The following is a 20331-nucleotide window of genomic DNA, read 5'->3' on the forward strand; positions in this document are numbered from 1 at the left end:
TCCTGTTTTATTTTTATCCAATAATAAATCAACATCATTTCATTCATATAAGTCAGTACAGGGGAGTATATCAACATGATTGCAATACAAAAATATTCTCAAAAATAATAAATAATACAGATGCAACTACATTTTCGGAAATAGTATACATCTATCATGTAGTTCAACATTCACAGAGCTATATCATCACTGGGTCGAATCTTTTTCTCGTGATATTTAACGACTCCAATATAAGTGTAAACCTTACTTGTGGCCAAACAAAAATGAACAAGGCTATTACAAGTGTTTTAGTACCTGAATCCTAGAGGTCAATTCTAGATGATTTGAAAGATGGGCATCCATATGCAATAGATGCATTTAATAAGGGAAATATTAAAACATTTCCCTCGATCCTTCACTATTTCAACAAGAATAAGAACATTTCAATAAAACTGTTAAAATTATTTCCTCGAATAGTGTAGCTAGCCACATAATGGTAAATATAGCTGATTCAGGGTAATGAGTTGCATTTCAGCTTTCTGCGCTGATAATGCCTGTGAATTTTGGCAAAAATCAAAGTGCATTTACCGAATTGAGGCAGCACAATAATGAATTAATACTAATTGGCTTATATGCCATATGCTACATAATTCTTGCAAAAAGGCAATGAATGTACTATCTGTGGATGTCGAAATAATTGTGATGAAATGTTTTAACGAATTTAGTTCATCAACTAAAAGAGTTAATGAATTAAAAGAGTTGGTGAAGTGGTCTGACTTGGAATGGTGTGAGTTGTTTGCGATATATACCTATCAGGTGGTTGTCATTAATACCTGCCATCGATAGAATTTTAAAATTTTACAAACCCTTAAAAATTACTTTTTAAATATGGATTAAAAGCTATCCTAAAATTTGAAAAAATTTTTTCGAGTATGAAATAGCAGAAGCTTGTTTGGTTCATTTCACATGTAGGAAATCTACTTCATGCAATTAATATTCAGTTGCAATAAGATTATTCTTTATTAAAAAAGATTCACAACATGCTACAGCTCTGTTCATCTCTACAGTTAAAAATTTATAATAAATTTTATGGCGTTATTGCTAAAAATACTATATTAAAATGTTCAAATAATACTCTAATTAATACATTTTTAAAAGAAGAATATATTTTTATTAAGACAATTTTAGAATATCTACAATCAAAATTTGATTTTAATAACTCTATTTACAAATGTATAAATATTATGACCTTAGAACAGAAACCATCAATTGATGGTTTTTATAATTTAATAAATATATTAAAAATACCAAAAGACATTGATTTCTTGTTTGAGAAGATTGTAATTCTCTCTATATTTTATAATTCGCCAAAATACCTAAAGTTAGATGGTCTAAAAACAGAGGAGAAATGGGTAGAATATTTTCGTAATAACGATAAATCCCCATGCTTGGAAATAATATGCGAGTATGTATTCTCCTTACCTCATTCTAATGCCTCATCCGAGCGCATTTTTAGCCTGATGAGGACTGCCTGGAAAAATGAGAGAAATCGGATTGCTATAACAACATTAGAGGCCGAGCTAATGGTTAAACAAATATATAATATATGCCAGGAATTTTATAAATATCTCAATAACGACGGTAAACATTTAGTTCTATTATTTAAATCTCAAATAAAATATAATTAAATTTTAGCAATGGCGCCATAAAATTTATTGTCAATTTTTAACTGTAAAGATGAACACATCTGTAGCATAATTTTGTGAATCTTTGTTAAGATTCTTCTGATTGCAACTACACATTAACAGCATTTAGTAGATTTCCTACATGTAAAATCATTCCTAAATATACCTCTGCCATTCATTATTGAAAAAATTTTTCAAAATGTTAGGACAGCTTTTATAATTTTTATTTAATAAATATTTTTTTAAAGGTTTATAAAATTTTAAAATTCTATCGATGGCGAGTATTAGGAACATAACTAACATTGTGCTGACTCAATTCTGTAAATACACTCTGTTTTTACAAATTCACTGAGGCATTATCAGATCAGAAAGCTGACATGCAATTTATTGATAATCTCGAATCTGCTATATTTATCATTATATGGTTAGCTATGTCTTTGGATTTTTCACTATTTGAGGGGAAAAAATTTAATAGTTTTATTGAAACGACCTTAATTTTGTTAGATGCATAGAATTGCATATGTATGCCCATCTTTAAATCGTCAAGAACTGACCTCCTGGATTTAGGTCCTAAAACATTGATGATAGCCTTGCTCATTTTTGTTCTACAAGTATAGTTTTCATTTATATTAGAGTCGTTAAATATTATGGGAAAAAGATTCTACCAACATTGTGATGATAAGTATCTCTGTGAATGTTGCACTACAAGATTGATTAAAATTGCCTCAACTGTAGTTACATCTGTATTATTTCTTTTTTTTGGAGTACCTTATTATGTATTTAAACGTGATACGTGATAATTATGCGCCTATCCCTATAATGTTATACACACACAGGGTAGATTTCCAATTGCGGCCGTTTTGCGGGACATTCACATAAAATATATTTTAATTGTAAAATTAAAATCGTTTTTTTTAATAAAATTTTATCTTGTTTACATTATTTTATATTTAAAAAAGATCGTTGGTTTTTTTTATAAATTAATATATTCAAATAAATCAAGACGTATTTTATTTTGAAAAATAGTTACCAACTTTGTATTTATATAAATTAATTATAAGAATAATAGGTGGATAATAAAGTCAATTCAAAATCCCGGCCGAAGGCCGGCAGAAATTTTTTAGCAATTTTTATATTTCTACCGCAATTTTCATATTTCTACCGCAAATTTCATATTTCTACCGCAATTTTCATATTTCTACCGCAATTTTCATATTTCTCCAACATAATACCAAATTTCTCCCGCAATTTGAAAATTTTGACCTGGCAACCCTGTCCATACATATAAAAGCCTGGGGGGCTTCGCCCCCAAGCCTCCTTTAACGGGCCTTTGGCCCTTTTGCCCATATCTTCGATAATATATAATAAATATATTTTTTAAATGCATTAATAATATGTATTAAAATTTAGTAGATTATTCTCAATGACTTTATAATAATACTATCAAGAATAATTTCAATAGTAATATCCTTCCACAAACATCAGGACCAGAAAAATATAAATATTAATGGTATTTATTTGATATAAAGTCACTTTTAAGTCTTTTGAACGTATAATCTAAAAAGATTTTTGCTGTGGGAGGGGTCCAAACCCGAAAACCACCCATGTAGCTACGCCATTGTGTGTAAATAACTCAAGGCTTCAATATATTTGCACAATTATTTCTTCCAAAGATTTTTAGTGTTTTTATTTTATCAATTTATCCAACATAATAAATTCTGATGCTGGTTTATATCATGAGTGTCAAGGCTATTACTGCAAATTAACCAGTATCTATTATATGTGTTGCTATGTAATTTAGGATTATTACTACAAGGGCTGAGAGCATATGATTGCATATTTTTAGGCGCGTACGCAAGGGGGGGGCAGGAAGTCAAAGCCAAAAAATGCAGATGCCGGATTATATTTTTCAAAAATATTATTGTTAATATTAATTTATATTTGTTAATATTTATTCCTTTCTCATATATATATTTAATTACATTTATTTATCATTCATCTACTAAGTTATTTTATCAATTAATTTGATTTCAAGTTTTTCTTGGCGTAATTTACCTATTAGTTTCAAATTTTAGCGGCGTATTATTTATCTAAATTTTTAGTCAAATAATAATTATCTCTGAAACTTCTTGTCCATCAAGGAGAAAGAAATTGCAAGCTTGCCTAACGAGATCGAGTCTCCGCCATCAAACAATAACAGCTTTTATGGAGTTAGAAGAGCCGATTATTAATGCTATTACTGAAATATCACAATGGCTTGAAAGAAATATTTCCTCAGAACGAAGCAAGAAAATTATTGGATTCAAAACTTATTCCAAATTTATTTCCTCATTAGAATCTATTATTTAATTATACAACTATTTTAAGTAATATTTCAAAAACATGACATTGACTTGATTAAGAAGATGAAAATAGCGGAGAGCATTTTATTAGAACTCAAGGAAATTAAAGCTAATGTTGATGAAGAATTTCATATTTTATATGTTATGGTTGAGTCAAAAGCAGAGCTATACGTGTTTAATATTTGCCCCCCTCCACTTACAGCAAGCAAGCTCATCGTCAAAACTTTAATATAGGATCAGTAGAATAGTGTTATAAAATAAATGTCCCCTCTCTTAGATATAAGATTGGTTTTTAATTCATCATGCAGCACTTACAAATCCGCAGATATTACTTCCACAAAAGCCTTTCCAACCTTTTTTTGATGGTGATAGAAAAAAAAATAGTTAAATTTTTATCATGAAGATGTTAAAATATCTTATGAGGCCTTATTAGCTGAATAACTATGGTTGATACAGTCCCAAAAAATACTATGGATGCTTTGCATTATTTCAAACACATTTTAGATTACATTCCCAATGTATTAAAATGGTTATATATATTAGCAACTTTTCCCATTAGTAAACTATTTTAAGAATACTGGATTTTTTTAAATAAAATTTTTAGGCCCAGCCCGGCTTTTTTGAAAATAAAATTTTCAGGCCCAGCCCGAATTTTTTCTAAAAATGGCGATTACAAATATTTGGTTTTAAAATATACAACTCAGCCCGGATATTTACTTTAAAAAAATTTTCAGGCCCAGCCTGGGTGTTTTTTAAAAATAAATTTCGGGCCCGGCTCTGGTATATTTAAAAAAATTAAAATACGATCCGGCTCGGGGGTCGGGCCTGCAAGTCATTGAAAAACATACTATGAAATACAACTTCTGAAAATAGATTGAATGATTTGGATCTTTAGAATTCATAGGCATTTAACGCCAAGCAAAGATAGATAATTGAAAAATTAGCTCAAAACATACAAAATACAATTATTCCTAAGAAACATTTTTTGTATTAATTTATATTTCCAACATATACTTTATATATAAATTTTAAAGGCTCAAAAAATTCAAATTTCAATTTTGGGTCATTTAAGTGATTCATATCGTGGTTATATTTACTTTATATTTTATAATTCACATTTATTTTATAGTTTTTCAATGCCGGTTTATATATATAATTTTTTTGTAATTTACATTAATTTAAAATTGTGTATTAGAAAAGTTATTAGTCATAATAAATTTATGCTTAGTATTTTTAATTAACAATAATATTTCTAAAAAATTTTATTATCCCCCCCCCCAGACCAAATTCCTACGTACGCGCCTGCATATTTTAGATGAACAATAATGGTCAACTGTGTAGTCGTTTATATATCATTTAAAATGGAATATAATCTTATAGAAATTTAATATCTCACAATAATTTTCGCGATTACTTATCTAGCTTCCATCATGTCATCTAAAAGGAAGCTCTAACCATCATATAGTTTTATTATTTGGATTGGTCGTTTATACTTCAAAAATTCTTGATTTGGTTTAGGCCTATAAATTTTTATTTATTAGTCCATTCTATAAAACATTGTCTAAAATGGTAACAGAGAATTATATTAGTTTGATAACCTTTTGTCAATGTAAGTTGCCAAGAATTATATTACTGCATTACGTGATTTTTAAAATCTATTATCAAATGAGGCATATGTATGAATTAATTAATAATTTTTATCACTTGTAATTCTTTAGACGCAAATTTTTTTTATATCAGCAATCGAAAATATTTTATACTATAATAAATAGATTTTATATTAAAAAATTTTAATTTTAGAAATGTCTTGTATTGTTTTAATTATTTATATGGCAGTTTATTTTGTATGCATAATATAATAATTGAGAAAATTAAAATTCAGAATAATTGTTCAGAGTTAACAAATTTTAAAAATAGTATAATATAATAATATAAAACCCTGCCGAAGGCAGGACAAGCCCGCAAATTCGAAGATTTGGGGTGCGAAGTCCCCAAAATTTTTTTTTAGTTAAACCCCCTTAGATTGTAAAGGCTAGCGACGCCCCTGCTATGAATATATCTTAAACAAAATAATTTAACATTTATAATCATTTTTATTGTTTATTTTGTCAAAAATATATGTTTGTTATTTATATAAGAACAAAATATAATATTGTCATGTACACAAGTGTATTTTATATTTTTTATTCTATATTTCAGAAATATATTGAAAATATATATATAGAAAGAAAATTTGTATAGAATACAATAATATATTATAATTGTAAATATATATACAGAAATTAAATTTGATATAATAGAATACAATATAAATTATAAATAGAAATCGCTTTTTATTCAGTTTTTGAAATCTTGATCATATTGTTTTCTGGAAGCCCTATTAGATTGTATTTGGTTCCTATATATTTTTAAATTTTATATAAACATTCTAAATATATAATAACTATCTGTTTTGTTTAATTGGGTTTCTAAAAAAATTTTTGGAAGATTTTGAAGAGAATATCCAGTGTAGGCTGAAGTTTTGGTTGCTATGATTTTTGTTATATAAAACAAAGAAAAAATGTTTCTTATTTGGTAGCTTAATTTAAGTCCCTAAGATATTTTTTGAAATATTTTGAAATGAAGAGAATTTGAATGCTATTTTTATTTTATATTTAATAAAAATTAACTAGCTGGTTTACTATTGCATCCTTGTTTAAAGGTTCTCTTTTCTCTTAAGCTTGTTGAGCTAGATTTGAAAATCCGGCCTCCTCTTTTGCAACACTATGCTATTGTTTTACATTATTGGATCATGATGAGGCTTAGAACGCGATATATAAAAATTTGAAAAGGTATTTTTCTCATAATTGCTCATAAATTGTTTTAAGTATAAAAATCTTTTAGTTCTAAATTATATCTTAATTCCTATTAAATAATAAAAGCATCATATAAAATAATTTTAAAATTACCTTTTCATTTTTAAAAAAATAAACAATTTTTAATATTTATTTCTTAAAGAAAAAACAAGTGTGTTGAATGAAAAAATAAAATAACTTTATATGACACCATTTTTTGCTGTTAAATAAAGGCGTTCTACAATCTAAGGGGGCTCAACTAAAAATATTTTATAGGGAGCTTCGCCCCCCATGCCCCTCAATTTCCCGGCCTTCTGCCCGCTTTTGCCTGGCCTTCAGCCGGGTTTTATATTAATATATGATACTTTTTTTATATTTGTTAACTCTGAACAATTATTCTGAATTTTAATTTTCTCATTTATAATATTATGCATACAAAATAAACTGGCATATAAATAATTAAAACAATATAAGACATTTCTAAAAATAAAATTTTTTAATACAAAATCTATTTATTACAGCATAAAATATTTTTGATTGCTGATATAAAAAAAATTTGCGGCTAAAGAATTACAAGTGATAAAAATTATTAATTCATACATATGCCTCATTTGATATTAGTTTTTAAAACCAACATAATGCAATATTATAATTCTTAGCAACTTACATTGACAAAATATTATCAAACTAATATAACTCTCTGTTACCATTTTACACATTTATAGAATGGACTAATAATGAAATATTTATAGGCCTAAACCAAATCAACAATTCTATAGGAAGAGAGTATAAACGACCAATCCAAATCATAAAACTATTAAGTGGTTAGAGCGTCCTTTTAGATGACATGATGGTAGCTAGATAATCAATCGAGAAAATTATTGTGAGATATTAAATTTCTAAAAAATTATCATCCATTTTAAATGATATATAATATATAAACGACTACACAATTGACCATTATTATATATCAAATATAGACAATCATATGCTCTCAACCATTGTAGTAATAATCTTAAATTACATAGCAACACAAATATTAGATGCTGGTTAATTTGCAGTAATAGCCACACTCACGATGTAAACTAGTATCAGAATTTATTATGTTGGATAAATTGTTAAAATAAAAACACAAGTTTTGAGTTATTTACACGGTAAGTATGCCATATTAGAAATGAAACATTTTGGAACTATAAAATAAGAACCAGAATGATATAATGAAACAATTAAGATTTTATATATTGTAGCACCACCTCTAGTTGGTATATTATATCTTAAAATAATAGTAGTTTGTAAAAATATCAAAAATATATTCATATTAAAATTTTAACTCAAAACTGTTTTTTAAAAAAGAAAAAAAATAGCTTTCCTAACTAAAAAGAAAAGAAAAGATATCAAATTTATTACATCTATTGTAGGATGATTAATAAAATGTTTAATTTTCAAAATTATTTATAACTAAATAGATGGTGTTAAATACTTGAAAGCAAATTGTTACTATATTTATTATCAAAAGCATTTATTTGTAAAATTCATTATAATATTAGCTGTAATATATTATAACTGTCAAATACGTCTATAAAAGTGGCATTTTATCTAATATTTTATAAACAACTGTATATAATAGAGGATTATAAACTATATGTCTACTTACTTACTTTTTATTATACTTATTTGGACCTTAAAAATATTTTTTGGAATAGCTATGATAATAAAATTTAAAAATAAATATACAGTTGATTAGTCATTTTGAACTCTGCTAATTACAATATTAAATTTTTTAGTTTTCAATTAATAAATGATTATATTTATTTAATTAGGGTTATAAAATAATTTAAATAACAATAGTCAATTAAGCTTCAACTGTTAATGCTAAATTAATATTTAGTGAGTGATATTGATATTCTATTTTTAACACAAAACTTGATTGCTACCTTAAATAACGAAAATATAATTTATATGTATTAATTTAATCTAATATTTAAAATAGTATTCATTTAATAAATATAGATAGGCTTATTAATTTTTATATAATAAAATTAAATCTATATTTTACTTAATAGAATTATGAAAGAAATCTTTCAGGGAGTAATCAAAAAAATTTATTTTTTAGTTCAAGGGGTTAAGATTCCATTGAAAAATTTTTTTTTGCTTCAGGGGGCTATTCAAATTATCTAGGCCACTGATTTTAAATAGCTAACTCAATATTAGAAATACATTACACAAGTCTGAAGATATATTTCATAGATGGCACTGGAGCATTTATTTCGAGGCTTTTATTATATTTTTCTGGTTAAAATATTGGGTTAGCCGTTTTTTACAAATCGGCTGAAATCTGCTCTTTAGCATCACTATTTGATATCTATTACATAATTTTGAACTCTTATTCGATAATATTTTTATCATTTAGCTCTTAATAATTTTTATCACCGTAAAATTATAAAATAATTATCACTATATTTTATTTTTTTACTCTTTAGCTTTCGCCTTTTCTGGTGGTAAGCTCCTTCAACATCTCTCTCCACTTTATGTTATTCATACAATCTCTATCTAATTTATACTTCTTTTTATTGGCTCTAACTTTATGGCCCCATTGAAGTTTTGGTCTTCCTCTTTTACGTTTGCCCATCACTTCCAAACTCTCAACCTTATTTCCTATGTAGCTCATAGGCCTTCTCATTGTGTGCCCATACCACTTAAGTCTGTTTACCCTTAACTTAGTCTTAATGGGCACTACCTTTAAATTACTTAGTATTCTTGTACTGCGCACTTTATCCTTTCTTGTTACCCCAGCAATCATCCTCAGCATTCTCATCTCCATAGTTTGTAGACTTATCTCGTCTGATTACTAATCTTTCTTTCATTTCACCATTGGATTCGGCAAGTATCACAATATCATCTGCAAATATAAAACTCCACGGGACTGTTTGAGGTATAGACTGTGCTAATACATTTATTACTGTAATGAAGAGAAGTGGGCTGAGAGCCGACCCTTAATGAACTCCTTCTGCTATTGTGAAACCTGCTGAAGTACCTATTGTGCTACGGACCATTGTTGTATGGCCCATATACATATCCTGTATTATTCTTATATATTTTTCGGGAACCTTTTTGTGGCGTAGCGCCCACCAGATAAGTTTTCTTGGGATTTATTCGAAGGCCTTTTCTAGATCGAGAAAGACCATGTGTAGCTTTTTGTTCTGTTCCCTGTATTTTTCACTCATTTGCCTAATTGCATGGATACCATCAGTTGTTGATTTTCCAGGCCAAACTGAGGCCATAGATTTGGCTTTAGCCACCGCCTTTGTAGCCATTCTCTTGGATTTTTATCTTGTCTTGTCATCTGGGTTTTTGAATTTGTACCATATTTTATAAAGGGCTTTTTTCTCCTGTATAGTGGTTTGTACCTCTTCATTCCACCACCATAGTTCTTTGTATGATTTGTTACCTCCCCTTGTCAAGCCTAGTGTAATTTGGCAGTGTCTATTAATCTAGATGAAAGGTCTGTCCACATTTTTTCACTGACTTGAGAGAAATCTATTGTTTCAATGTTTGCATTGATTGCAAAGGCATCTATCTTTGTTTTTAATTTACCCCATTTGATGCATGGTTTCAGTTTTATCTTGTTTTGTGTGGATTTATTTGTGATGTGTAAATCCACGACTACTAGCTTGTATTGCGCGGCTATATCTTCTCCTGGGTTGACTTTGCTCTAATACATCTTTTAATCTTCCACGAGAGATTAGCATGTAATCTATCTGTGTTTTTCTTGCTTTCATATGTTATTAAATGACTGTCTTTTTTCCTATAGTAAGTGTTGTTAAGGCAAGGTCGGAGGCTTGCGCAAATTTCAGTATATGCTCTCCTTCATCATTTTTTTTCTCCATATCCAAAACCACCATGATGCCTTTTGTAGCTATCTCTTGCTTTTCCCACATGTGCATTTATGACTAGGTCATCCTTAGGGATCTCCATTACAGCTTCATCAAGGATAGCTTTAAAGTCATCTTTCTCTTCTTCCTTGAAACCCGTTTGAGGAGCATATACTGAAAGGATGTGTAGTATTGAATGCAGAATTTTATCTTCATTAGTCTATCAGAGATCCTGTTGACTTTTACTACTGAGGAGGTTAGATCTTGATTGAGGATGATACCGACACTGTTCCTATTACTAAGAATTCCATAATTTATACCCATCTCCAATCATTAAAGTCTTCTGACCTTTCCATTTCGTCTCTTGTATTCATGCTATGTCAACTTTTCTCTTGTTCAATATTGATGCCAATTCTCCGTTTTACCTTTAAGTGTACCAATATTCAAACTTGCTATTCTTGCCTTCTTTGCTTTGACCTTTATTTTAATTTTCACAGGATGGAGGTCTACACCCTGCGCTCGCTTGGAGGGAACGCCCTAGCTTTCATATTTTCATTTGTTTGCTTCATTTTGTTTATTGGACAAGTATCCTTAGCACCCAACTGTCCAGGCCTGTCGGTGATCGGGGTGACATCTCTAAGCTCCGAAATTCAACTTACCATATGTCTTTACACATCAGTCATCGAAGAAAAACATGAAAATTTTTATGCTCCTTACCAGGATTGAACCTGGGTCCTCTGTGTCCTTCTGTTTATAAGCATACATCATAACCCATTAGGCCACCTCGGTGACAAAATAATTATCACTATATATCATATTATAATTTTTTGATTACTAGTCTATTTACATTTTAAAAGAGCTTTAACTTTTATGTAATATAGGTAAAATAGCTTTTTCTAAAAATTAAGCTTATGCAAGAAACCTATTCCATTCCTAAGTAACTTATATACTCATCACGCTCTTCCACTATTAACTGTGAATGCAGGGCACACAGTTAGCACGGATTAACGCGAAGTATACAAAATATGCTGTAGTATACAAAATATGCGGTAATTTTGTACACTTTATATACTTCGCCGCCAATTCGTACAAACTAAATTCTGAGTAAAAAAAACCCTTCAAATTATTTATATTTATTCATATATGTCAATGTTATCATTCTATATAGACTTATGCTCCAATAGAAAAATTATCATTTTGAATTTTTATTACTTAATTTTTATAAAATTTCAAGAACACTAAATTAAATAATTCATATGGAACAAATATTTTTGGAATAAATTTAATTTTTATAATAACAATATGATTCGATCTTTTAAGTTTAAGGTTAGCCTATCTACAGAAAATACATGCTCCCTAGGTGAGCTTGTAACTGAAACAAATAATATTTTTTTGGCTAAAATGGAAAGCCTAGGCAGCTCCAATCTTTAATTTTTTTAAAAGGATAAAGCATAAAGAAAGATAAAGGGGAAAATAAAACATAATATTATTGTTCCGTATTTATGATATCGTTTTACGTAGCACAATTAAATAATTGTTTATTCTTTAGTTTTTGTTTATAATCTAATTTACAATAAACATCTATTTTACATTCTAGAAATTGGTTCATCTCATTGTAAAGATATAGCGCAATAGCGTAATTACATAAATATTTAACAGGAAAATATTTATCCTTATGATAAATGATCACTATAAATAAAATCCTTATAAATTTTGAAATACTGACAAAAATCAAAATTAATTTTGCATACATATAATTTATTTAAAACACTATAATATCAAAACAGTATATAAAAATATATAAAATTAGAGAATAAAAATAAATATATATATAAGTATAAGGCTCTAAAAAGAGCTTAATTTAATGATGAATATGTACCTAAAAAACAAGTATAATATAATTGTGTTTAAAAATTTCTAGTTGAAGTTTTTGTTTAAGAAATATGGATTCGCGATTTTCGTTTGACATTAAAAAATTTTCGCGATAATATTATTTTAAAAAAATATGTAGACTGGGAAAAATTGCCATTAGTTGATATGACTATTGGCTGAAATATAAAGTTAAATAATTTTTGAATATTTATTAATTTTTTTATTTTCCCCGCAAGTAAGAGGGTTTGAATTAATTGAAGAAGGAAAGGAGTCCCAAATAAGGGATTTCCAGTTGAGGGAGTACAGGTTAAACCGTCGGGTCTGAGGCCGCCCTGTAATGAAATGAAAGGTTGGTTGGTTCGAGGATGTTGGGTATTTTAGCCTTATTAAAAACGTTATGGATGATTTCATTAATTGTGCTTTATGCCGGAGATTGCGACCTTGGCTGCGGGTACAGTTTGGGACGTGTCGGCGTTAGGTTGACGGGTAAGTTGCATTGGCGGCAAGTATGTGTCTTTGTAAGCGAGCATCCAAGTCTAAATCCTATAGTAACTCTCAGTTGGTCATTGGTTAAGAGATTATCTAAGGTTTGGCTTGGAAGTGCTTCGAACCATTCATGCCCGCCATATTTATCGTTGGATTATGATAGTTGTATGTCTTTAATTTACACTTTTTTTAATAAGTAAAAAAGTTGGTGCGATTGAATTTGGTTGATGAATCTTTCCAGGTTTTGCATTTCAGAAAATGTTTTATCGATAATTTTTTCCGATATATTACTTTTAAGTAATGGGGAGCCCAAGAGTTGGATATCTTCTTTTTCGATAAAAGTGTAATCTTTAAATAAATCAAAGGGTATCTCGGAATTGAGGGAGCATATTTCCGTTTTGGTTTTGTTTAATTGTAAACCGATTTTAGTGCATTCTGTTTCGAAGTGGCTAAGGGCTTTGTTTATCTGATGTGAATTACCGCAAAGCTTGCCATCATCAAGAAACCATAGGTTAAAGTCGAGGTCAAAATCATATTTAAGATCTTTCATCATAAGCTACTAAACGATTCAGTCAAAAATATCGAAAGATTTTAAGTAACGTTTTTAAAATGACCGCGGTGTGGTGCAATGATGTGTTAATTGCGAAAAAATAATTAAATTAGAATACAAAAAATTTCCATAAAATTTATATTAAATTTATAAAGAAAAATATGTATATTATAATAATAAATCCAAGGCGTTACTCGGCGGCGCACAGGTCTATATTTATTTTAAAAAATCTAATCTATTATCAATTTCAATTTTTATAATATCCTATGATTTAATAATAAAATAAATATTATGTATTATGAAAAATCCCAATATTACTAATGGAATTGTATATAATATATCATATGAAAGCGTATAACAAACATCACTTAGAGGGGCTGGGTACCTAGGACCTTTATACATTAGTATAATCTATACCTATTAAAAGCACAAATTTAAATTTTTTTTAATTGTTAAACTTTAAAATATAAAGTATGGGTAAGTTATAGAAGAGTGCTAACCTTAGTGCCTTTTTATTTAAATATAAATATAATAAAAGAAATATAAACAATAAACTTATATTTTAAATAGTAAATTGCTTAGCAAAGAAGGTAAAATAGCTTTCTATTCTAATGCATGTATCTGCAAGACCTATGATACATGGGTTCATAAGTGTTGCCTCAATGAACATGATGAATCTTATAGGATTTGGGCTATATTAAAATCACAATATGTTGTAATAAAATAGAAGACTCATTAATGAGATTAAAAATCTCCCCGTATGTATCAACCGCTAACAATGAGTTAGCATTAATTAACATGTACTACAAGCATCCCTCTTGTGAAAGAGATAGTAAATAATTAAGGAAAGTAGATAAAATTTCTAACAAATGGTTTGAAAGTTTTCGTCCCGAACTACAGGTATTCACCTAGGTCTTGCATAGGAGATGAAAACTGCTGCTATAGAGTGCTTCCATTGGCAATTTATGGTAATGAAATTTATTATTTATAAATAAGATGCGTAACTTGCATCGAAATGGTAATATATATGTCGTAATTTTTAAAGGGATCATGACTATCCGGGATCTTCACGGGATTTAAAGGGATCTCTTTTAAATTTCAATTTTTTAAAGGATAAAGAACTATACGGTATTATCACGTTTTAATCGTGATAAAGAGGAATCTTATTTTAAAAGCGTTTTCCACGAGTTTCGTTGCGTTTTTTAATTTTCAATGTTGTTTTTTTGGCCTTATGATATAAGACATGTCTAGTATAGGGTATCAATCGATAGCTAATCAAAAGATCTATTCAACTGGAAGTCAATCTCTGCCCCATAAAGGGCGGTCGGATGGGGGTGGGTGGGGGGTTGTAAAAAATAATTTTTTTGATATGGGTATCAATCGATAGCTAATCAAAAGATCTATTCAACTGGAGTTCAATCTCTGCCCCATAATGGAAGGTCGGGTGGGGGTGGGGGGTGTAAAAAATTTTTTTTTGATATGGGTATCAATCGATAGCTAATCAAAAGATCTATTCAACTGGAGGTGAATCTCTGCCCCATAATGGGCGGTCGGGTGGGGGGGGGTGTAAAAAATAATTTTTTTTGATATGGGTATCAATCGATAGCTAATCAAAATATCTATTCAACTGGAGGTCAATCTCTGCCCCCTAATGGGCGGTTTGGGGAAAGGGTGGGGGGGGGGTGGGGGTGTATAATTTTTTTTGATATGGGTATCAATCGATAGCTAATCAAAAGATCTATTCAACTGGAGTTCAATCTCTGCCCCATAATGGGCGGTCGAATGGAGGTGGGGGGGGTGTAAAAAATATTTTTTTTGATATGGGTATCAATCGATAGCTAATCAAAAGATCTATTCAACTGGAGGTCAATCTCTGCCCCCTAATGGGCGGTCTGGAGAAAGGGTGGGGGGGGGAAGGGTGGGGGTGTATAATTTTTTTTTTGATATGGGTATCAATCGATAGCTAATCAAAAGATCTATTCAACTGGAGTTCAATCTCTGCCCCATAATGGGCGGTCTAGGGGGATAGGGGTGGGGGGGGTGTAAAAAATAATTTTTTTGATATGGGTATCAATCGATAGCTAATCAAAAAATTTATTCAACTGGAGGTCAATCTCTACCCCAAAGTGGGCAGTCTAAGGGGGTGGGGGTGGGGGGTTGTAAAAAATATTTTTTTTTGATATGGGTATTAATCGATCAGGCGCGTAACCAATGGGGGGAAAGGGGGAAATTCCCCCCCCCCATAGCAAATTTGACTATTTTCATAAATAACATTTTAAGCTAATAAAAATTTTACCCCTACCCCCCAGACCCCCCCCCCTCCACTTCACCAATCAAAATTTTACAAATATTTGAATATCAATTTTCCAACATATTATTCAAAAATATTAATAAAATGGAAAAATATTTAGTCAAAGAGATTGAAATCAAACGATAATTTATAAATAAGGTTGAGCATGAAAAAAAAGTAATGTGTCGTTAACAGCGATATCATTATTAAATTCAATTGTTCAATCAGAGTTTATCATTGCTGCTAGTTGCATCAATAAATTATTTTCCTATAGCTCACTACTTTGTAGAAATTTAAAAACCAAATTTAGATTTGGTTCAGGTTATTGATTTGGCGGAAAATATACATGAACAGGTAGATACAATAAGAATGAATGTAGACGTTGAATCGAAGGCTAAATTTTATGATATAATACTAATTAAACCGTCTAGCACCTAGGCCATTATTGAGATGAAAATAAATATTGGCTCAACTGAAGAATATTATAAAATATCCATTTTCATCCCATTCTTAAATACTTTTTTATCACAAATAAAAGTAAGGGTTTTAGATAAAAAACAAGTCTTTAGCAATCTTCAAGTTTTATTTCCCAAAGATCCTTCTTCATTTTCTAATGCCACTATTGGTAAAATTAAATATTTAGAAAAATTTTATTCCTATGAGATTGATACTGAAATAATTTTAATCAGTGAATTCGAATTGTGGTATAAATATTTATACGTTTAGCTATTTTACCTGAGCATGCTATTGATGCACTCAATCGGTGTAAAGAAACCTTGGCTCAATTTCCTAATATTTCGAAGTTGTTTTATATTCTTGCATGTTTGGCTATTACAACATGTACGAATGAAAGGACTTTTTCCAACTTGAGAGGGTTGAAAACATATTTACGAAGTATTGAATCTCGGCTAAATGTGTCAGCTCTGTTAAATATACACAGAGATTTGGTTCCAACGACAAACGAAATAATTAAAAATCTTGTATTTGATAAGAAGTTAAAAAAACTTGTTAATTTAATTATTTTCTAGTCAATATTTTAAACTACTATTAGTATTTTCAATAAAAAAATTATATTCTACTTATATTGTATGAGAATTTAAGCTGAGGCTAGTTTTTAAAGCACCATCGATTCACAAATTTTAAAATGACATTATAAATTTTTCTTATTGCAGTTATAAATTATTGCACATCTTTATCAAATCATCTATATTATAATATATTTTTTCAAGCCATATAATCAACAACATATTTTATTGATTTCGATAATTAATTTAAAATATATGAAATTATTTATTATTTACACAAATAATATGACATTTTGTGGAACAATTAATGCCATTTTTAAAACATTGACACCTCTTATTGTTGCAACTTTTTTGGCAATTGCAAATTGATTTAAACTACCATAAGAAGATGTTATTCTTGATGCTGTTATTATGGAGATCTTCTATTAAGAATGGTAAAATTGGTAAATTTTATTGATTTATGAATGTTCGTTTTTAAAAATGGGGAATCAATTTTTCCCAAATTAGTTCCAACCCATAATTTCTCGCCCTCCATTTGTATAATTTCGGTCTCAATATTTTTGGGGCATAAATTAGATATATCATTTTTATTTATTGAGATCAGTACGTGATCCCCAATGCAAAATTTTATCTTTTTAATTTTATTCTTATAAGCATTCTCTTGCTTCTTCCTATCTATTAAATATGAAATGAACGAAGGTAGTCTGGTTAAAATATTTTCGATGCTGTTGCCAATCGAGTTTGTAGTATAATTATCTTTCCATAATATTATATTTCCAAATACCTAGCAATTTTTTATATAATCTTTGAGCTTATTCACTGGGACAGTTGCATATATTGTTTCAATCGATTTGATAGTTGTGTTCACTCCTAAATATTTAGGAAAAAAGATTACTAGTTTTTCTTAAAAAATAATAGGCCCGGCCTGAAGCCCGTTCGGACCGGATACATAATATATATATTTTTTTTATATTAAAGCATAAACTAATATTTTATATTTTACATGCCAATAAGAACACACAGTGTTTGATGGCATTGTAATTTTTCTTATTTTTCTTGTGTTTTTCGATTTGTTTCTTTAGTTTTTTTTGTATAAATCTTACTAAACTGTTTAAACGAAGCTATTATAGCAGTCCAAACAGCCTGCTGTTTACCAATAAATCGAACCAAGATACACTTTAGGTGTCCAATACGACGCAACCAATTTTTTCCCTTAAATTCCTAACCACAACATAATTGACAAAATCCAAATCAAATTAAAAATATAAAATAGATTTACTTAAAATTTATTTATTTTTTTGTATATTATTAGAAAATGATAAATTATTTTATAATAATCTTAAAAAAAATATTGCAAAATAATCTAAAATGAAAATTGCAAAATTATCTAACATTAAAATATTATCCATGATTTATGGTCCTCCCGCACTTTCTGGCTGGGTAGGGCCTAATATTTTTAAAAATAATTCTGCCTGGGTCGGGCTGTTATTATTCAATTTTATTAAATAAATTAATATATTTTAAAACTTGCAAGAAATAGGACGTATTATTTATATTTGTAAATTTATTTTTTACAATTAAAAAATGATTAATTTTTTCTATATTTAAATAAATTCGGACCAAGCCGGGCGGGCTAATAATTTTTATATGGGGTTGCGTTTTTTGGACAAATATATGAAAAAATTGGGGATAGGGCAGAGCCTAACAAATTTTAAAAAAAATGGATCATGCTTAAAATATTAATCCCGAAGCAGATCACTAATTGATATCATTTATTAAATTTAAATTCGATGAAAAACCCATATGGAAAAATAAATTTCAGACAAACCGAAATAAAATAATCACAATTTGATGGGTTGGGTCGGGTCGGGTTTAACTAACATCAAATAAACTACAATATGAAAATAAAATAATATTCTAATATTTTTCAACTATGCTAATAATATATTAGTGAATATTTATTTAATCAATCAAATTATTCGAATACAAATAAAAAGTAATTCAATAAACATTTACCTGTATGATTATTATCATTGTGATGTGTCTTAAATATTTCACCCAATTCGGACAATATAATAATTGGCTTGTTTTTCTTCGAACACATTATAGTATTATTTTTTAAATAAAAAAGTCCTTTAATTATAGATTTTAGTTTGGCATCTATTCCATCAATATTTGTATAATTTTAAATATTATATTCAGTAAGATTTTTAGGTAACTAATTGGGGCATTATTAAAAATATTAATATTTTGAATTATAAATATATAAAAAAGAAATTTGAAATTAAGTATTAACTAGAAAAAAAATTCTAAATCTTAACTTTTTTATTTCCTTTTATAAAAATTTTTTTAAATTGAAAGAAATTTTTGTTTGTAGTATTTTTATCATTAATCATTTCCTAAAAAATAAATCTTACTATATAATGAACATTATATTAAATGAAATAAAATGGAAATAAATTATGACATTAACATTATTGAAAATTAAATATTTTAAAATTGAAGAGGGAGATCAGAAGAAAGGAAGCATTTTATAATGTTGTTAAAAGCTACTTTTAAAAATAGCGTGCTTAATCGCTATTTTATAAAAATAAAAAGGCGCGTTATCGCTATATTTTCAAAAATGTAACGCACTATTTTATCGCCAGTTGAAATATAGCTTGTTTAGACTAGGCCATAAAATCACATAAACTCATCTAACTCAAAAACATTATAGATGCTCTAATTTTTTTTAAAGATATATTTTTGTTTGATATATTACCTTTAAATGTTTTCTCAAGTTGAAGCAACTTTTGATGATAAAACCTCGGCCACATCTTACAGCAAAATTTATCCTGTGTTAATTTTTTTTATCGAGATTAAAATAATTTGTGAATTAAGGAAAAGGAAATTCCATATCATCATCATTTTCAAGGGATATTCCTTTGTCGATATGATCTGTACCAAAATTATTTTCATTATCATTCTATACTGTCAACATTTAAAAAATTTTATTTTTTTGAAAAATATATTTACAATGCATATTTATAAATGTAAATTTTAAAATAAAATTAAATTAAAAGATAATGATTTTAGAATTAATTAAAAAATTATTATAATAATTTTTGCTATTTATTTAGTAACGAGCTACCGTAATCTCTCTTTTAAAAAAAAATGTTGCATGCTAATATCTATACTAAATAAATAGCTATGGAATATCGTGAATAGAACACTGCAAATTATATATTTCAAGTTCAGGATTGGAACCGAAAAGAGATTTAAAAAATTGTTTTATCTTCATTCTCTTTTATTTCTGTAAATTCTATCCAACTAGACATTTTGTTAATATGTTGAGAGATGGCAGTCATACCCATCAAGACAAAAAATAAATATTTATATCTAAAGATATATAAATGA

Source organism: Gordionus sp. m RMFG-2023, chromosome 1 (genome assembly GCF_954871325.1).
Source record: "Gordionus sp. m RMFG-2023 chromosome 1, tfGorSpeb1-WG-v2, whole genome shotgun sequence".
Classification (NCBI taxonomy): domain Eukaryota; kingdom Metazoa; phylum Nematomorpha; class Gordioida; order Chordodea; family Parachordodidae; genus Gordionus; species Gordionus sp. m RMFG-2023.